A 22,673-nucleotide genomic window follows, 5' to 3' on the forward strand; every position below is an offset into this window, starting at 1 on the left:
AAAATTCTTTTCGTGAGCAGAAAGTTTGTGTCTTTTCCAGCATGACCAAATGATCATCCCCAAGACTAATCATAACGGTTTTGCGTGGCACAAACGCAAAAAGAAACACAAAAACACAATCATAACAGAATTATGAAAGTGTGGAAAACACAAAACAGAAAGAAAAAGGATAGATTCGTTGGGTTGCCTCCCAACAAGCGCTTTTGTTTAACGCCCTTAGCTAGGCGAAAGTGATGGAATCACGTATAGTCATCTTTGGTGCTCAAACCATAGGTAGCCCTCATCATAGATTCATAAGGCAATCTTATTTTATTTCTAGGAAAGTGCTCCATGCCCTTCTTTAAACGAAATTGAAATCTATTATTCCCTTCCTTCATATCGATGATAGCACCAATAGTCCTTAGGAAAGGTCTACCAAGAATAATGGGACATGAAGGATTGCAATCTATGTCAAGTACAATGAAATCCACGGGTACATAGTTCTTATTTGCAACAATAAGAACATCATCGATCCTCCCCATGGGTTTCTTGACAGTAGAATCTGCAAGATGCAAATTAAGAGAACACCCTTCAATCTCATGAAAACCAAGAATATCACATAAAGACTTTGGAATCGCGGAAACACTAGCACCCAAATCACACAATGCATTGCACTCGTAGTTTTTGATCTTGATTTTGATAGTAGGTTCCCACTCATCATGAAGTTTTCTAGGTATAGAGACTTCTAGTTCGAGCTTCTCTTCAAGAGATTTCATCATAGCATCTACGATATGCGCGGTAAATGCTTTGCTTTGGCTATAAGCATGTGGAGAGTTTGCAATGGATTGCATCAAAGAAATGCATTCAAACAAGGAGAAATTATCATAATTGAATTCATTGAAATACAAAGTGGGAGTTTCATTACTACCCAAAATTTTGACTTCTTCTACTCCACTCTCCACACCTTTATCATCAAGATAGGTGGAATCCGAATCATTGGGGCGTTTTTCAACCAAAGTGGATTCATATCCAGCCCCTCTATAAGTAGGTTTGACACGCGAAAACAAAGATTCAAGAGGAGACACACCAAGCACTTTAAGATCTTCGTGATTTGCATCACTAGAATGCACCCTTTTAAACCATTCATGCCTAGTGCGAATTTGGGCGGTTCTTTCTTTGCTCTCATTCATGGAGATACACATAGCTTTCAAAGTTTTATCCAAGTTGACCTTGGGAGGAGCGCATCTGACTTTCAAAGCATCAATATCACAATACATCGTATCAACGCTCTTAGCCAAATCGTCTATTTTGAGTAGTTTTTCCTCTATGGACGCATTGAAAATCTTTTGAGAGTTGATGAACTCTTTGATATTACTCTCTAGATCAGAGGGTAATTTGTTGTGATTTCCATAAGTGTTGCCGTAGGAGTTGCCATAATTGTTAGAGGAGTTACTAGGAAAAGGCCTAGGAACATAGTTTCCTCTAAAAGCATTGTTGTTGCCAAAATTGTTCCTACCAACAAAATTCACGTCCAAACTAGCGTTGCTACTCTCAATCAAAGAAGATAGTGGCATGTCATTAGGATCTACGGTAGCATTTCTAGTAGCAACCAAATTCATCAACTCGTCCATCTTAGCACTAAGCAAGTTAATCACTTCTATAGCATGCACCTTTTTGCTAGCATGCGACCTTTCAGTGTGCCACTGAGAGTAGTTGGTCATGATATTGTCTAGGAGTTTTGTAGCGTCTCCTAACGTGATTTCCATGAACGTTCCACCTGAGGCGGAGTCCAATATATTGCGAGAAGCGAAATTCAAGCCAGCGTAAAAGATTTGTATAATCATCCACAAACTCGAGCCATGAGCGGGACAATTTCTAATCATAAGCTTCATCCTCTCCCAAGATTGTGCAACGTGTTCATGATCAAGTTGCTTGAAATTCATGATATCGTTACGTAAGGAGATGATCTTAGCCGGCAGAAAATACTTGGATATGTAAGAATCTTTGCACTTATCCCATGAATTGATACTATTTTTAGGCAAAGAAGAAAACCAAGTTTTTGCGCGATCTCGCAACGAGAAAGGAAAAGTTTCAACTTAATCAAGTAATTATCCACATCTCTTTTCTTTTGCATATCACAAATCTCAATGAAGGTATTGAGATGGGACGCGACATCTTCATTAGGAAGGCCAGAGAATTGCGCTTTCATAACAAGATTCAGCAAAGCTGCGTTGATTTCATACGATTCCGCACTAGTGGCGGGAGCAATCGGAGTACTAATAAAATCATTATTATTAGTGCTCGAGAAGTCACAAAGTTTGGTCTTTTCAGACATGATGACTTCAACAACCAAACAAGCACACAAGCAAGCAAGAAAACCGGCAAAGGGAAAAGAAAACGGCGAAGGCGAAAGGCGAATGAAAACGGCAAATGTGAAGTGGGGGAGAGGAAAACGAGAGGCAACTGGCAACAAAAGTAAATGCAAGAGAAGAGTTTGTGAGACCTACTTGGATAGATCTTGTTTTCTCCTCCCCGGCAACGGTGCCAGAAATACTTCTGATGTCTGTTGTGTATCCCCTGCAATGGCGCCAGAAACAGGTGTGCCGACGGCACCAGGAATCCTTCAGCTGCGGCTACGCCTTAAGGGACTTCCTAGGCAAGTATGCAAAGGATTCCCCCCGTGGCCTTGGAGCCTTGCGTTGGTGTTACCTCGAAGCGGAAAGGGTGATGTAGCACAGCGGTGGTAAGTATTTCCCTCAGTTTGAGAACCAAGGTATCAATTCAGTGGAGGAGTATCTCAAGATCCTGCACAAACACAAAAGCTTGCACCCAACGCTATGAAGGGGTTGTCAATCCCTTATAGATTGTTTGCCAAGTGAGAACTGAAAGCAACAAAGTAACAAAGCAAAGTAAAAATGGAGGTGTAAACGATGGATGTGAATAGACCCGGGGGCCGTAGTGTTTACTAGTGGCTTCTCTCATGAAAGCAAGTAGACGGTGGGTGAACAAATTACTGTCAAGCAATTGATAGAACCGCGCAAAGTCGTGACGATATCTATGCAATGATTATATCTATAGGCATCACGTCTAAAACAAGTAGACCGATACTTTCTGCATCTACTACTATTACTCCACACGTCGAGCGCTATCCATCATGCATCTAGTGTATTAAGTCCATAAGAACAGAGTAACACCTTAAGCAAGATGACATGATGTAGAGGGATAATCTCAAACCAATGATAAAACCCCCATCTTTTTACCCTTGATGGAAACTACTTGATGTGTGCCTTGCTGCCCCTACTGTTACTGGGAAAGGTCACCACATGGCAGAACCCAAAACCAAGCACTTCTCCCATTGCAAGAATCATAGATCTACTTGGCCAAACAAAACCCAAGACTCGGAGAGACTTGCAAGGATATCAAATCATGCATATAAGAAATCCGCAAAGACTCAAATATATATCATAGATAATCTGATCGCAAATCCACAATTCATCGGATCTCGACAAACACACCGCCAAAGAAGATTACATCGGATAGATCTCCATGAAGATCATGGAGAACTTTGTATTGAAGATCCAAGAGAGAGAAGAAGCCATCTGGCTACTAACTACGGACCCGTAGGTCTGAAGTGAACTACTCACGAGTCATTGGAGGGGTGATGATGATGATGAAGAAGTCCTCCAACTCCAAAGTCCCCTCCGGCAGGGCGCCGGAAGGGTCTCCAGATGAGATCTCGCGGAAATGGAAGCTTGCGGCGGCGAAAAAGTATTTTCGAGGCTCCCCTTATTTTTTGCGGAATATTTGGGAATTTATAGGCCAAAGACCTAGGTGAGGGGGCGGCCATGGAGGACACAAGCCTGCCCACCGCCGGCTCCCCCCTGGTGGCAGAGTGGGGGCTTGTGGGCTCCCTGGCGCCCACCTGGCTTGGCCCAAAAGCCCCCTCGTCTTCTTCCATTCAGGATAAAATCATTTCGGGGTTTTTCTTCCGTTTGGACTCCGTTCCAAAATCACATCCGAAAAGAGTCAAAAACACGGAAAAAACAGGAACTGGCACTTGGCACTGAATTAATAAGTTAGTCCCAAAAAAGATATAAAAGGTACATAAAACAACCAAAGAACACAAGATAACCGCATGAAACCATCAAAAATTATAGATACGTTTGAGACGTATCACATAGCCAAATCTTCAGATCGGTAAGGAGCATCATCATTATCATCACACCTTTTAAACAGAGCCTCAATTTCATAAGCACCCATAAAAGCAACAAACTCTTCTATTTGATCCACATCATAGTAATCATATATACCATTAGCATAAGAAGCCAAGGTTCTATGATCATTAAATTCACAAGAAAAGGGAAGGTGTGGAGCCTTCATCCTAGAGCAACAAGTAACACCATGTCTCTTGCATAGTTCCCAAGCATACCGTTTCAACAAATGGATTTGATCCCATAAAAGTTTCCCTTTTTGAGTCAAGCGATAATCCCTAATGTATTCACGTTGATCCAACGTGTATCCCATTATATAATTGAATGGGGCTTTCTCAGGATTATTAAAGAAGTGCATAATATTTCCCACATAACAAGCCTCGAGGGTTTTAGGAGGTTCCCCATCTCCATGAGTAGCAAGTACACCTATTTTTTTGGGTATTTCGTGTTCCATATCCATAACTAAAGATAGAGAACAAATTAGAACAGCAAATAAATCTACTTAGTGATAAAGCAAACAAGCACACACGAGGATATTCACCACACGCTATTGCTCCCCGGCAACGGTGCCAGAAAAAGGTCTTGATAACCCACAAGTATAGGGGATCAATTGTAGCCTTTCTCGATAAGTAAGAGTGTCGAACCCAACGAGGAGCTAAAGGTAGGAGTTGCGGAATTGTCCCTAAGCAATTGACTATGTTACTAGATCGATAGCAAGTATCATGTGGGAGAGGCCTCTGCTAGCATGTCATCCCTTACATGGAATTCTATGCACTTATGATTGGAATTATTAGCAAGCGTCCGCAACTACTAACGTTCATTAAGGTAAAACCGAACCATAGCAATAAGATATATTGGTCCACCTTCAATCCCATATGCATCAATTTCTATGCTAGGTTTGAAGCTTCTGTCACTCTAGCCTGCCAATACATAGTCCTATCAACATACAACTAACCCTATGGTGTGATCCACGCGCGCGATTATATGATGGGCACCAAAAGACAGCAACATAACCACAAGCAAATTAAACCAATCATAGCAATTCATCAATCACCGATGGGACAACGATAATCTACTCATGCATCATAGGATAGCAACACATCATTGGATAATAATATGTATCATAAAGCACCATGTTCAAGTAGAGGGTACAACGGGTTGCGGGAGAGTGAACCGCTGAATATAGATGGGGGAAGATGATGGAGATGTTGGTGAAGATGATGGAGGTGTTGGTGTAGATCGCCGTCACACGATGATGTCCCGGGCGGCATTTCGGCGCCGCCGGGAGAGAGCCCCCTCCTTCTTATTCTTCCTTGACCTCCTCCCTAGATGGGAGAAGGGTTTCCCCTCTGGTCCATGGTCTCCATGGTGGTGGAGGGGCGAGAGCCCCTTCGAGATTGGATCTCTCTCTCTATGTCCTTCTGTTTTTGCCCTCCCAGATTCTGCGTTTCATGGTTTCTTAAATTCCCGGAGATCTGTAACTCTGATTGGGCTGAAATTTTAACACGATTTTCTTCCAGATATTATATTTCTTGCGGCGAAAGAAGGGCTCTAACCGCCTTAAGGAGTGGGCACAAGCCCCCCTGCCGCGGGCCCACCCCCTGGCCGCGGCGACATGGCTTGTGTGCACTTCGTGCATCGCCTCACTTTGATTCTTCTTCCGAAAAATTATAAATATTCCAAATAAATACCCGTTAATTTTTATTGCGTTTGGACTTCGTTTGGTATGGATATTCTGCGAAACAAAAAACATGCAACAAACAGGAACTGGCACTGGGCACTGGATCAATATGTTAGTCCCAAAAATAATATAAAAAGTTGCCAAAAGTATATGGAAGTTGTAGAATATTGGCATGAAACAGTCAAAAATTATAGATACGATGGAGACGTATCAACATCCCCAAGCTTAATTCCTTCTCGTCCTCGAGTAGGTAAATGATAAAAAAGATAATTTTTGATGTGGAATGCTACCTAGCATAATCTTGATCATATAATCTAATCATGGCATGAATACTAAAACACGAGTGATTCGAAGCAATAGTCTATCATTTGACATAAAGAAAATAATATTTCAAGCATACTAACAAAGCAATCATGTCTTTTCAAAATATCATGGCCAAAGAAAGTTATCCCTACAAAATCATATAGTCTGACTATGCTCCATCTTCCCCACACAACGTATTTAAATCATGCACAACCCCGGTTTTAGCCAAGCAATTGTTTCATACTTTAGTGTTCTTAAACCTTTTCAACTTTCACGCAATACATGAGCGTGAGCCATGGACATAGCACTATAGGTGGAATAGAATATGGTGGTCGTGGAGAAGACAAAAAAGGAGGAGATAGTCTCACATCAACTAGGCATATCAACGGGCTATGGAGATGCCCATCAATAGATATCAATGTGAGTGAGTAGGGATTGCCACGCAACGGATTCTCTAGAGCTTATAAGTGTATGAAAGCTCACAAAATAAACTAGTGGGTGTGCACCCAATATGCTTGCTCACGAAGACCTAGGGCAATTTTGAGGAAGCCCATCATTGGAATATACAAACCAAGTTATATAATGAAAATTTCCCACTAGTATATGGAAGTGACAACATAGGAGACTCTCTATCATGAAGATCATAGTGCTATTTGAAGCACAAGTGTGGAAAGAGGATAGTAGCAATTTTCACTTCACTCTTTTCTGTCATTTTTTTGTGGGCTCTTCGGCCTCTTTTTATTTATTTATTTTGGTGGGAATCTTTGGCCTGTTTTTTATAAATGGGCTACGGTGGCCTCTTTTATTTCCTCACATGGGACAATGCTCTATTAATGATGATCATCACATTTACAACTCAATACTTAGAGGAATGACGGCTCTATATGAAATGCCTTCGGTAGTGTACCGTGACAATGATCTAGCATAGCAATGACATAAAAAAACGGACAAGCCATGGAAACATCATGCTAGCTATCTTACGATCATGCAATGGCAATATGGAAGTGGTGGCACATGTCATCAGACGGAACGGTGGTAGTTGCATGGCAATATATCTCGGAATGGCTATGAAAATGCCATAATAGGTAGGTATGGTGGCTGATTTGAGGAAGGCTATATGGTGGGTGTAATGCACCGGCGAAAGTTGCGCGGTACTAGAGAGGCTAGCAATGGTGGAAGGGTGAGAGTGCGTATAATCCATGGAGTCAACATTAGTCATAAAGAACTCACATACTTATTGCAAAAGTCTATTAGTCATCGAAACAAGGTACTACACACATGCTCCTAGGGGAAATGTTGGTAGGAGTTAACCATGCGCGATCCCGACCTCCACACAAAGGATGACAATCAATAAATAAATCATGCTCCAACTTCATCACATAACGGTTCACCATACGTGCATGCTACGGGAATCACAAACCTTAACACAAGTATTTCTAAAAATACACAATTACTCACTAGCATGACTCTAATATCACAAATTCATGTCGCAGAACTGTTGCAAGGAATCAAACATATCATATTCAGTGATCTACAAGTTTTATGTAGGATTTTATGACTAACCATGTGAATGACCAACTCCTGTTAACTCTCTAAATAGGTATAAGTGAAGCATGAGAGTTTCATTCTTTCTACAAAAGATATGCCCCTCTCTAACAAATATAAGTGAAGCAAAAGATCATTCTACAAATGGCGGTTTTCTATGTGTAGGGAAACAGGCAATCCAAACTTCAAAAGATATAAGTGAAGCACAAGAAGCATTCTATAAAGCCAACCAAGGACTATCTCATACCAGCATGGTGCATAAAAGAAAAAGGAAAAATAAACACAAAAGACACTCCAAGAATTTGCACATATCATGTGACGAATTAAAATATAGCTCCGAGTAAAATTACCGATAGATTGTAGACGAAAGAGGGGATGCCTTCTGGGGCATCCCCAAGCTTAGACGCGTTAGTCTTACTTCAATATTACCTTGGGGTGTCTCGGGCATCCCCAAGGTTAGGCTCTTGCCTCTCCTTATTCCTTCATCCATCGTGCTCTCACCCAAAACTTGAAAACTTTAATCACACAAAATTCAGCAAAACTTCGTGAGATTCGTTAGTATAATAAAATAAATCACCACTTCAAGTACTGTTGTGAACTCATTCTAAATTCATATTAGCATTATATCTACTGTAATACAACTTCACCATGGTTCATACCCCCCGATACTACCCATAGATTCATCAAAATAAGAGAACAATGCATAGAAAACATAATCTGTCAAAACAGAACAGTCTGTAGCAATCTGTATATTCCGTATACTTCTGATATCTCAAAAAATCTGAAAAATTACGAATGTCTAGAAAATTTGCATATCAATCAGAAGAGAAATGAATCAACTCAAAAGCTCTTCCAGAATAAAAACGAAAATTAATTTCGTGAGCAGAAAGTTTCTGTCTTTTCTCAGCGTGATCAAACAACTATCACCCAAACTAATCGGAAAGACTTTGCTTGGCACATTATTTTTAAAACACAAAGGAATTGTACAAGGGGATAATTATTTTTGTGAGAAACTTCCATGAAAAAATCTACATTGTTTCCATGAGCATGAACACAAGTGTTCAAGGTCGACCCTCACTTCCACAATGCATCACCTTTCAATCACTTCTCTTTTTGAAAAAGTTTTAAGTTCCCCTCTATATTTTTTTTTGTTTTTAAACTAAATAAAAGCACTCAACAGAAATAAATGACTCTCTAAAACTTCCGGGTTGTCTCCCAGGCAGCGCTTTCTTTAAAACCATTAAGCTAGGCATAAAGTGCTCAAGTAATGGATCCACCCGGATCCCAAGGTATATCAAAGCCATTTTTAATTAGCAATGATTTGAAATTTAGTAGTGAGCACAAGGTAACATATATCAAGCAATGACGAAGTCTAACTCTCTTCCTATGTATTGGCATGTCATAAAAGAACAATTCATGCACATCAAGTAAAGGCCAATACATAGCATAAGCAGTTTCTTGCAATTTTATCGTATTGGAAACATAGAGAGGTGGAGATGTAGTTCCTCTGTCATAATAATTGCAAGTAGGAGCTGCAAGCACATGCATATTATATTCATAAAAATCATCATGTGTAACATAAGGAACTATAGCTAGCTCATCTTCATAAGCATCATTCATAATGGCATCATGGCCACAAGCATAGCAAGCATCAAGTTCATCAAAAAGGGATATTTCAAACGAATCCAAGGGATCATAGCATTCATCCTTCGGTAAGAACGAAGGGAAATTAAATAATGTATGAGTAGAAGAGTTACTCTCATTAGAAGGTGGACACGGGTAGCTAGTCCGCTCTTCCTCCTTTTGTTCTTCGCTCTCCTCTTCATCTTTTTCATCTAATGAGCTCACAATTTCAGCATTTTCTTCTTCCATAGTTTCCTGCAAAATAATAGTCTCTTCTTGGGCAGCATAGGATTTCTCCTTAAATCGTTCAATATGGGCATTATATTCATAATTAGTATAACAATAATGAAGCATAGCCAAATTTTTAGATCGGTAAGGAGCATCATCCTTATCATCACACCTTTTAAACACAGCCTCAACTTCATAAGCACCCATAAAAGCAACAAACTCTTCTATTTGATCCACATCATAGTAATCATATATACCATTAGCATAAGAAGCCAAGGTTCTATGATCATTAAATTCACAAGAAAAGGGAAGGTGTGGAGCCTTCATCCTAGAGCAACAAGTAACACCATGTCTCTTGCATAGTTCCCAAGCATACCGTTTCAACAAATGGATTTGATCCCATAAAAGTTTCCCTTTTTGAGTCAAGCGATAATCCCTAAAGTATTCACGTTGATCCAACGTGTATCCCATTATATAATTGAATGGGGCTTTCTCAGGATTATTAAAGAAGTGCATAATATTTTCCACATAACGAGCCTCGAGGGTTTTAGGAGGTTCCCCATCTCTATGAGTAGCAAGTACACCTATTTTTTTGGGGTATTTCGTGTTCCATATCCATAACTAAAGATAGAGAACAACTTAGAACAACAAATAAATCTACTTAGTGATAAAGCAAACAAGCACACACGAGGATATTCACCACACGCTATTGCTCCCCGGCAACAGTGCCAGAAAAAGGTCTTGATAACCCACGAGTATAGGGTTCAATTGTAGCCTTTCTCGATAAGTAAGAGTGTCGAACCCAACGAGGAGCTAAAGGTAGGAGTTGCGGAATTGTCCCTAAGCAATTGACTATGTTACTAGATCGATAGCAAGTATCATGTGGGAGAGGCCTCTGCTAGCATGTCATCCCTTACATGGAATTCTATGCACTTATGATTGGAATTATTAGCAAGCGTCCGCAACTACTAACGTTCATTAAGGTAAAACCCAACCATAGCAATAAGATATATTGGTCCCCCTTAATCCCATATGCATCAATTTCTATGCTAGGTTTGAAGCTTATGTCACTCTAGCCTGCCAATACATAGTCCTATCAACATACAACTAACCCTATGGTGTGATCCACGTGCGCGATCATATAATGGGCACCAAAGGACAACAACATAACCACAAGCAAATTAAGCCAATCATAGCAATTCATCAATCACCGATAGGACAAAGATAATCTACTCAGACATCATAGGATAGCAACACATCATTGGATAATAATATGTAGCATAAAGCACCATGTTCAAGTAGAGGGTACAACGGGTTGCGGGAGAGTGTACCGCTGAATATAGATGGGGGAAGATGATGGAGATGTTGGTGAAGATGATGGAGGTGTTGGTGTAGATCCCTTCACACGATGATGTCCCGGGCGGCGTTCCGGCACCGCCGGGAGAGAGGGGGAGAGAGCTCCCCTCCTCCTTCTTCTTCCTTGACCTCCTCCCTAGATGGGAGAAGGGTTTCCCCTCTGGTCCATGGTCTCCATGGCGGCGGAGGGGCGAGAGCCCCTCATAGATTGGATCTCTCTCTGTGTGTCCTTCTGTTTCTACCCTCCCAGATTCTGCGTTTCACCGTTTCTTAAATTCCCGGAGATCCGTAACTCCGATTGGGCTGAAATTTTAACACGATTTTCTTCCGGATATTATATTTCCTGCGGCGAACGAAGAGCTCTAACCACCCTTGGCCGCGGCGACAGGGCTTGCGGGCACTCCGTGCATCGCCTCGCGTTGATTCTTCTTCCCAAAAATCATAAATATTCCGAAAAAAATCCCCGTAAATTTTTGTTGCGTTTGGACTTCGTTTGGTGTGGATATTCTGCGAAACAAAAAACATGCAACAAACAGGAACTGGCACTGGATCAATATGTTAGTCCCAAAAATAGTATAAAAAGTTGCCAAAAGTATATGAAAGTTGTAGAATATTGGCATGAAACAATCAAAAATTATAGATACGACGGAGACGTATCAAGGTTCACATATAAATACTTCATCTTTGACACCATCTATGATTGTGAACACTCACTAAACTATTGCATGCCTAGAAGTAGATGTTGGACAAGGAAGAGAACATAATGAATTGTGTTTGCTTGGTTCCGAACAATGTTATATGATTAGAGATCTCTTAGCATGTGACGATTGCTTCCACCTCATATTAGCCAAAACTCTCGCACCAAGTAGAGATACTACTTGTGCATCCATAAACCTTCAACTCAGTTTTGCCATGAGAGTCCACCATACCTACCTATGGATTGAATAAGATCGCTCAAGTAAGTTGTCATCGGTGCAAGCAATAAAAATTGCTCCCTAATATGTATGATCTATTAGTGTGTGGAAAATAAGCTTTCTATGAACCTGTGATGAGGAAGACATAAAAGCGACATACTGCATAATAAAGTTCTTTATCACAGGAGGCAATATAAAGTGACGTTCCTCTGCACTAAGAGGACACGCCTCCAAACCTCAAAAGCGCATGACAACCTCTACTTCCCTCTGAGAAGGGCCTATCTTGTACCTTTACTTTTTGCCCTTGAAAGAGTCATGGTGATCTTCACCAATTCCCTATTTTACCTTTATCTTGGCTAACGTCATATGCTTGGGAAAGATCTATATTCATATGTCAACTTGGAAGTAAGTATTCATGAATTATTATTGTTGACATTACCCTTGAGGTAAGCAGTTGGGAGGCAAAACTATAAGGATCTTTCTCTGTGTTCAGCTGAAACTTTGATCTCATGAGTACCACGTGAGTTGTAGCAATTGTAGAGAACGAAAAGTTGATTGAGTATGTGGATTTGCTTTACAAGCTATTTGACTCTTTCCGATATTGTGATAAATTGCAATTGCTTCAATGACTAAAGGCTATCGGTTGCTATTTCTCGGTAAGGTTCTTGATCCATACTTTACTTTGTGAAGGAATTGTCACTTTAGCATGAGAGATTATATGTTGGTATTGCTATTCTGATCATGATCATGATGCCTGCATGTTCGTATCTTGTTTTGTCGACACCTCTCTCCGTAAACATGTGGGCATATTTATTCTGCTTGGCTTTCGCTTGAGGACAAGCGAGGTCTAAGCTTGGGGGAGTTGATACGTCCATTTTGCATCATGCTTTCATGTTGATATTTATTGCTTTTTGGGCTGTTATTTCACTTCACGGTACAATACTTATGCCTTTTCTCTCTTATTTTGCAAGGTTTACATGAAGAGGGAGAATGTCGGTAGCTGGAATTCTGGCCTGAAAAAGGAGCAAGTATGAGATGCCTATTCTGCGCAACTCCAAAAGCCGTGAAAATCAACGTGGATTTTTTTGGGAATATATAAAAAATACTGGGCCGAAGAAGTGCCAGAGGAGCGCAACCAGGGGTCCACAAGCCTGGTAGGCGCGATCACCCCCTGGTCGCGCCTAGAGGGCTTGTGGGCTCCCTGCTGGCCCACTGGCCCCGCTCTTCTGCTATATGAAGGGTTTCGTTCCGAAAAAATCAGGAGGAGGCTTTTTCGAGGATTCGTCGCCGCCACGAGGCGGTACTTGAGCAGAACCAATCAAGAACTCCGGCAGGACGATCCTGCGGAGAAACTTCCCTCTCGGAGGGGGAAATCGTCGCCATCGTCATCACCAACACTCCTCTCATCGGAGGGGACTCGTCACCATCAACATCTTCATCAGCACCATCTCATCTCCAAACCCTAGTTCATCTCTTGTAACCAATCTCCGTCTCGCGACTCCGATTGGTACTTGTAAGGTTGCTAGTAGTGTTAATTACTCTTTGTAGTTGATGCTAGTTGGATTATTTTGTGGAAGAGTTTATGTTCAGATCCTTGATGCTACTCATTACCTCTCTGGTCATGAATATGATTATGCTTTGTGAGTAGATACTTTTGTTCCCGAGGACATGGGATAAGTCATGCTAATTGTAGTCATGTGAATTTGGTATTCGTTCGATATTTTGATGTGTTGTATGTTGTTTTTCCTCTAAGGTGTTATGTGAACGTCGACTACATAACACTTCACCATTATTTGGGCCTAGAGAAAGGCATTGTGAAGTAGTAAGTAGATGATGGGTTGCTAGAGTGACAGAAGCTTAAACCCTAGTTTATGCGTTGCTTCGTAAGGGGCTGATTTGGATCCACTAGTTTAATGCTATGGTTAGACTTTGTCTTAATTCTTCTTTCATAGTTTCGGATTCTTGCGAGAGGGGTTAATCAAAAGTGGGATGCTTGTCCAAGTAAGGGCAGTACCCAAGCGCCGGTCCACCCACATATCAAACTATCAAAGTAACGAACGTGAATCATATGAACATGATGAAAACTAGCATGACACAACTTCCCGTGTGTCCTCGAGAGTGTTTTTCCTCCTATAATACTTTGTCTAGGATTGTGCCTTGCTACAAAAGGGATTGGGCCACTTTGCTGCACCGTTGCTACTTTTGTTACTTGTTGCTTGCTACGAATCATCTCACCACACAACCACTTGTTACCGATAATTTCAGTGCTTGCAGATATTACCTTGCTGAAAACCACTTGTAAGATCCTTCTGCTCCTTGTTGGGTTCGACACTCTTACTTATCGAAAGGACTACGATAGATCCCCTATACTTATGGGTCATCAACTACAAGGCCGGAGAGATTGACAACCTCTCTGTACTCGTTGGGAGCAAAGTTATTTGTTGTGTGTGCATGTCCACGTCTTCTGCTGACCAGGACAGGAGACACCTATTTGTTGATCCTAGGAGTCCTCCTGGTTCGATAAACCTTATAGTTCCCGTGTGAGGGAAAACTTGCTGCTGACTACATCTCAACCTTCCACTTGGGGTAACCAACAAGGTGCGAGAAGTATATACATCATATCGTCATCAAGCAAAGTTTTCTGGCACCGTTGCCGGGGACTCCAGTCTTCAAGATAGGGGAGTTGCACACTATCCTTTACCTTTGCTTTTTAGTCTTGTTAGTTCGCTTTCTAGTTCTTGCTTTAGAGTCTTAAACCAAAAGCCACAAAAAATTAGTTGCTTTGTTCTTGCTTGTTGCCGCTGCTAAGGGTTCCACTGAAAACACCAAGTTGTGTGACTTCACTAGTCACAACAACAATGACTTTATTTGCACTCCTATTGCTGCTCCCGCCACTGGAGCCATGTCCTATGAGATTAAACCTGCTTTACTGTACCTTGTTATGAAAGATCAATTCTCTAGTGCTGGAGATGATGCTGCCTTGCACTTGAACAATTTTGTTGAGCTCTGTGATATGCAAAAATATAAAGAAGTAGATGGTGATATTGTTAAACTTAAGCTTTTTTTCCTTCCTCTTTGAGAGGAGGAGCTAAAGTGTGGCTTCAATCTTTGCCTAGGAATAGCATAGATTCTTGGGATAAGTGCAAAGATGCTTTTACATAGTACCTAAGGAAGTGGTGGTTTGCTTTCTAATACTAATGTTATCACGAGTTTCTGTTTAAGTTTCCTGTTGTGAAGTTTTCAAGTTTTGGGTGAAGTTCTTATGGACAAAGAGATAAAGAGTGGAAAGAGCTCAAGCATGGGGATGCCCAAGGCACCCCAAGTTGATTCAAGGATGCCGAAAAAGCTTAAGCTTGGGGATGCCCCGGGAAGGCATCCCCTCTTTCGTCTTCAATCCATCGGTAATGTTACTTGGAGCTATATTTTTATTCACCACATGTTATGTGTTTTTCTTGGAGCGTCTTGTATCGTAGGAGTCTTTTATTTTTGTTGTGTCACAATCTTCCTTGCTGCACACCTAGAGAGAGAGACATGCACTCACCGTGATTTTGTCGAGCTTCACTTATATCCTTTGGTTAGTCAATTCAGCTCACATGTGTTTCACTTATATCTTTCGAGCTAGTTGATTTTGCTCTATGTGTTTCACTTCTATCTTTTAGTTGGCTTGGTAGTTGTCTTATGCTATGAAAGTAGTCTCAAAAGGGGTAGTTATCCAAAGGGATATGAAAACTTGCACCTTCATGTGCATTGAATAGTTAGAGAAGTTTGATTCATCTCAATTAGTTTTGAGTTGTGGTTGTGGTAATATTGAAGTTATACTAGTAAGGTGTTGTGGATCTAGAAATACTTGTGTTGAAGTTAGTTATTCCCGTAGCGTGCACGTATGGTGAACCTCTATGTGATGAAGTCTGAGCATGTTTAGTTTATTGATTGTCATCCTTTGTGTGGCGGTCGGGATCGCGCGATGGTTTATACCTACCAACCCTTCCCCTAGGAGCATGTGTTGAATGCTTTGTTTCAATTACTACTAAAACTTTTGCAACAAGTATATGAGTTCTTCATGACTAATTTTGAGTCCATGGTTTAGATGCACTTTCACCTTCCACCATTACTATCTTCTTTAGTGTCGTGCAACTTTCGCCGGTGCACAAAACCCACCATATATCCTCCCTCAAAACAGCCACCATACCTACCTACTATGACTTTTTCAAAGCTATTCTGAGATATATTACCATGCAACTACCACCATGACATGTGCCACCACTTCTACATTTCCATTGCATGATCATAAGATAGCTAGCATGATGTTTCCATTGATGTCTATGCCATGCTAGATCCTTGTCACTGTACTCTACCGAGGGCATTCCATATAGTGTCATCATTGCTCTAAGTTTTGAGTTGTAAGTGTGATGATCATCATTGATGGAGCATTGTCCCATGTGAGGAAATAAAAGAGGCCAGCGAGGCCCATTTACAAAAAGAGGCCAAATATGCCCACCAAAAAAAGAGGCCAAAGAGCCCACCAAAAAAATGAGAGAGAAAGAGAGAAGGGACAATGCTACTATCTTTCCACACTTGTGCTTATTAAGCACCATGATCTTCATGATTGAGAGTCTCTTGTTTTGTCACCACCATGTAGCTAGTGGGAAATTTTCATTATATAACTTGGCTTTTATATTCCAATGATAGGCTTACTCAAAATTGCATTAGGTCTTCGTGAGCAAGCAAGTTGGATGCACACCCACTAGTTTTCTTTAAGAGCTTTCACTTACTCTTAGCTCTAGTGCATCATTTGTATGGAAATCCCTACTCATTCACATTGATATCTATTGATGAGCATGTCCATAGCTCATTGATATGCCTAGTCAATGTGACCATCTTCTCCTTGTTTGCCTTGCAACCTCCACCACTCTCCATTCCACTTATAGTGCTAAAACCATGGCTCACGCTCATGTATTGCGTGAGAGTTGGAAAGGTTTGAGAAAGTAAGGGTGTGAAAACAATTACTTGGCCAATACCGAGGTTGTGCATGATTTAAATTCGTTGTGCAAGGATGATAGAGCATAGCCAGACTATATGATTTTGTAGGGATAACTTTCTTTTGGCCTTGTTATTTCAAAAGTTCATGATTACCTTGCTAGTTTGCTTGAAGTATTATTGTCTCCATGTCAATAGCAAACTATTGTTTTGAATCTAATGGATCTGAACATTCACGTCACATAAGAGGAGTTACAAAGGACATCTATGCTAGGTAGCATGAAAGCATCAAAAATTCATTCTTTATCACTTCCCTACTCGAGGACGAGCAGGAGTTAAGCTTGGGGATGCTTGATACGTCTCAAACGTATCTATAATTTTTTATGTTTTCATGCTGTTATCTTGTCAACTTTGGATGTTTTATATACCTTTTCTTTTCTTTTTTGGGACTAACTTATTAATTCAGTGCCAAGTGCCAGTTCCTATTTTTCTGTGTTTTTGACTCTTTTCAGATCTGAATTTGGACGGAGTCCAAACGGAATAAAATCCCCGAAATAAATTTTTCCAGAACAGAAGAAGATCGGGGGACTTGAGGGCCAAGGCAGGAGGCCCACAGGGAGCCCACAAGCCCTGACGCCGCGGCAACGGGGGGCCCGCGGCGACCAGGCTTGTGGACTCCCTGGCGCTCCCCTGCCCTAGCTCTTTGGCCTATAAATTCCCTAAAATCCCAGAAAAAATCAGAGCGTCCATGAAACCACTTTTCCGCCGCTGTAAGCTTCCGTTTCCGTGAGATCTCATCTGGAGACCCTTCCCGGTGCCCTGCCGGAGGGGACTTTGGAGCTGGAGGGCTTCTACATCAACATCATTGCCCCTCCAATGACTCGTGAGTAGTCTACTTCAGACCTACGGGTCCGTAGTTAGTAGCTAGATGGCTTATTTTCTATCTTGGATCTTCAATACAAAGTTCTCCATGATCTTCATGGAGATCTATCCGATGTAATCCTCTTTGGCGGTGTGTTTGTCGAGATCCGATGAATTGTGGATTTGTGATCACATTATCTATGAATTATATTTGAGTCTTTGCTGATTTCTTTTATGCATGATTTGATATCCTTGTAAGTCTCTCCGAGTCTTGGGTTTTGTTTGGCCAACTAGATATATGATTCTTGCAGTGGGAGAAGTGCTTGGTTTTGGGTTCATATCGTGCGGTGACCTTTCCCAGTGACAGAAGGGGCAACAAGGCACGCATCATGTTGTTGCCATCAAGGGTAACAAGATGGGCTTTCATCATAGATTTGAGATTGTCCATCTACATCATGTCATCTTGTTTTAGCCGTTACTCTCTTCTTATGAACTCAATACATTAGATGCATGTTCGATAGCGGTCGACGTGTGGAGTAATAGTAGTAGAAGCAGAAAGTATCGGTCTACTTGTTTTGGACGTGATGCCTATATGGTGATCATTGCCATAGATAACGTCATGACTTTGCACGGTTCTATCAATTGCTCGACAGTAATTCGTTCACCCGCCGTCTACTTGTTTTCATGAGAGAAGCCACTAATGAACACTACGGCCCCTGGGTCTATTCACAACTATCGTCTCCACTTTTACTTTTACTTTGCTTTGTTTACTTTTTGCTTTCAGTTCTCACTTTTCAAACAATCTATAAGGGATTTACAACCCCTTCATAGCGTTGGGTGCAAGCTCTTTGTGTTTGTGCAGGTACTTGTGACTTGACGCGATCCTCCTACTGGATCGATACCTTGTTTCTCAAACTGAGGGAAATACTTAGTGCCGCAGTGCTACATCACCCGTTGCTCTTCAAGGGAACACCAACGCAAGGCTCCAAGGCCGCGGGGGAATCCTTTGCATATTTGCCAAGGAAGTCCATGTAGGCGTAGCCTGCAGCAGAAGGATTCTTGGCGCCGTTGCCGGGGAAGGTCTTTTGTTGCCGTAGCAGATCCTAACCAGAATTTTCTCCAATACCTGTTACACATGTGGAGAGGAAGGACATTTTTCACAGGAGTGCATGAAGAAAAGCCAAGAGTATGTGGGAAACTTCCCGACGGAAAAAGTAGAGTTTGATCCACTTGAAATAGAAGAACTGGCCAAAATGAAGGAGTCCGGAAAGAGGAGAAAATACACCAGCCAGAGTCAAATCCCTGCAGATAAGGACCTGACTCATATCAGATGTTTCAAGTGTAAGGAGTTGGGCCACTACATAAATATGTGCCCAGGAAGGAAGCAGGAAACCCAAGGAGTGAAAGCAAACACTGAGAAGCCTCGAGACTTGTTCGAACTCTTTTGCTTTCGTTGCAAGGAAGCGGGACATTATGCTAGTGATTGTCCACATGGGAAGAAAGCTAAAATGGAATAGTTAAGTTTTGAAAGTGGCAATAAGTGTAACCTGAAGCACTCTTGGTTTTCATGAGATTATGGAGTTGAATTTTTGTAATAGAAGTCCCTGAGATTGTAATAACTTCATGAATCAATAGAAAATTATTGTGTCATGATTGCCTTTGTTGAAATTGTATGCGTTGTTTCTCTACGAACAAAGATCTCTGAACATTTATGAGGATATGAGAAAATATGGTCTATGCACGCATGAGTATATTTCATTTTAAGTGTGGTAGTAATCGGTAAACCCACAGGATCCAATGAGTAGGAATATACCATGCATACCAAGGAGACACATACATTCCTCTCAGTACCTATTTTCTGACACCTGCAGATGACAACCCTCTACGAGTCCTTCCTCAAGGGCCCAGGAACGATCATGACCCTGACTAGTGAACATGATTACCCAAAAAATCCTGAAGGACATGATGAAGCACATTCATCTTGAAGGAGATGCAGTCAACAAAGGCTACCCATTCATGGAAAAAGGAGTGGAACTTTGGTATGTGGAAGTACACCTCCACCATGTGAAAGGAGTTTGTCCAAAGACTATGGGGCAATACTTTTTCATTTCACGTGTACCACAAGCAACCTTCTTTGATTTTGTTCGTGAGCTGCCATGGAAGCCATACGTCAGATTGGAGAAATACTTGAAGCAAGACTCCGTCATACCCAGGAATACCTGAGTGAAGTGCATGCGGGGATGATGGAAATGAAGCTCATGGCACCATGAGAAAGCAAAAGTTGGATGATTTCAAGGAGCACCTTGGAAAGTTCCAGTGGAACTAAAGTATCTCCAAGGGAGACAAATGAATAAAGTTGGCAGAAATTCTTGACCATACCGAACAATGTGGATGGCACCATTCGTAATAAAGTACTTTTGAATTTGGAGTTTTGAGAAGAAATTAAGGATGTAATAAAGGATTGATTATGAAATGAATATGATTTATGGATGAAGCAATACCTTTTTTTGGTAAACACACCCATGAAAAAAAAAGGTATCCCACGGAGTGGAGTGTGTACCAAAAATAAGTTTGAGGATTTTTATTATATGATGGTTACCCCAAGAGTATGATGTAATGAAACACTATAGGATTTAAAGGCGGAATAATTTTAAGTATGAGTTAAAGTGGGCCTACAACCCACAGACCCCGGGACTAATAAGGATCAAGTACTACCTTTATGAAGAAAGAAACTTGGAAGAAGCTATGATGGATCAGCAAGCGTTTTCTTAGGAGCATACGAAAACCTGAGAGTTGTAAAGATACGATAGATGTTTTGTTCAGCTTGCAAAACCAATGGATTTTTCCGAACTTCGTTTGTGGACAAGAGAAATTCTGCAATGCTTGTGAGGATGCCCAAGTGTTAGAATACGAGATTCACTAAGCCTTATACAAGGTAATGATTTCAGTGCGACATGGCTTGGCCACCATGACGACTTACTATTATAATTCTCTTGCTATTCAGAATGGTAAATCTGAGATACTTACCCATAGAGAGGGATGACGCTCTTTGAAGCTTTTGTTTAATCCTTAGAATGGTATAATGAAAGCCCATGTACATGGCAGTTGTTGTCACGCGTAGGAAATTTTACGGTGAGGATGAAGATAAGACCTGTCTCTCTGGAGGATAACCACAAATGGTAGACCACCATGAGAATCATCGATACTTTATTTAGAATCGATCGCGAGACTGTCAGTTAAGGAGACTCAGTGGTGGAAGAAACTTATATCAACAGAAGAACCCTCGATTTTGATGGAAACGTTATGAATGTAATGAAAGATGCATCACCAAAGGAGTTAGTATGAAGAATGTGAGGAGTGAGATGCCAATACCCCAGAGGATTTCTAAAATTTTGAGGACTAGTAACTCTCACTTTAAGTGTGGTAGCATCCCACTTTGCAGGAGATTGGATTTGTTTGAAGACCTCCAAAACCCTAACCTTTCTTTCTAGACTCTTCGAATCTCGAGGACGAGATTCACTTTGAGTGTGGTAGGTTTGAAACATCCCAAATTTTGGAATGTTAATATAATTATTAGATTGATTGTTTGTTTGTTTGAGTGATTGAAACTTGAGTGAAGTTTGAAACTTTTTAAAAACTTTTGAATGAGAGGGAATAAAATGACTTTCCCTGTTTCCTACGAATTCAAATTCATCTTTTGAAAATCAATGAGAGAAGATGACATGACTTCTTCAACTATGCATAATTTGAATGAAGGGGGCATTTGATTTTTTTTCGATTTTTGTTTTGCAATTCTATTTTTCTCCAGTCAAGAAATGCCGGGAATAAATTCTTGCCAAGCAAGAAAGAGAGGAGGAACATGACCCTCCAAAAAAACCCAGGGGCATTCATTGAAGTATTTTGAGCCAAGAAAACCAAAATTTAATTGAGAAAATATTTGCAAAAAGAAATAAAGCATTTAGGGATTTTCTGAAAAACATTTTTTAAAGTTTTTATTTTGGCCGTGAAAAAATGTCCATCATTTAGATTTTATTTTTCTGATAATTTTAGTATATAAAACTATTTACTCCGAATTTATTTGTTTTCCTTTTTAATCGTTTACTTTCCGGTTTTGAAAATAGGAAGGATATCTCTTTTAAATGGAAATAGAGCTGGCCCATTAAGACCTTTCCAAATCTGGCCCGACAAGAGTCATCTCCTTCCTCACGTTCCCCTTCCTCCCGCGAGGAACTTCCATAGCCATGGTAAGAGGAACCTCCACCTTCCCGATCTCCCTCTCCCTTCCACCCCCCCCCCCCCCGAGTCCCTCTATTTAAAGCCAACCCCCTTCTCGTTCCATTTTCCCCGCTGCCCCTCCGATCCGCCGCCTCCACGCCCCCTTGCGAGACCTCGCCGGAGCCGGCCTACAAGAGCTTTTCCAGGAGCTCGAAGGGACACCAGCAGCCCCCTCCTCGCCCCAGGAGCGCACCCCCTTTCCCCAAGAGCCGGACCCCCTGTCGGGACCCCGATCCTAAGCCATAGGAATCTAGCCTGTAACACATCGCATCCCTTTGCGGTCTCACGCACGGTTAACTCCTCGGCTGCAGCCTTACCTTAGCCGGGACCGTTTGCGTCTTTTGACTCACGTATGCAATAGTGTCGCTAGCATTCCAATGTCAAAGAACCCGGATCGACATGTCTAGTCATAAACCAAAGTGGCAGTTCCGCACAAGGACAGGCATACATGACCCAACAAAGCAGGTGTCGGTCATCAGCAAATGTAGACGAGTCGTAGCAAGCTACAAGGACTCCATTACATCGCGTGACATTTCCCCCAAAGAGGACAGACACAGCAGCTAAGAAGGACACATGCCGGTCAACCAATGTGTCCGGAGCAGTAGCGAACTACCAAGGCTCATTGGATCACAAAGGGGCATTTCCTTGGAAGGAGTGCTACTAAAGTTCACGACTAGGTAATCGAACCCCATACATATCAAGTACGACACACGTACGCAT

The sequence above is a fragment of the Hordeum vulgare genome, chromosome 7H, assembly GCF_904849725.1.
Source record: "Hordeum vulgare subsp. vulgare chromosome 7H, MorexV3_pseudomolecules_assembly, whole genome shotgun sequence".
Taxonomy (NCBI): domain Eukaryota; kingdom Viridiplantae; phylum Streptophyta; class Magnoliopsida; order Poales; family Poaceae; genus Hordeum; species Hordeum vulgare.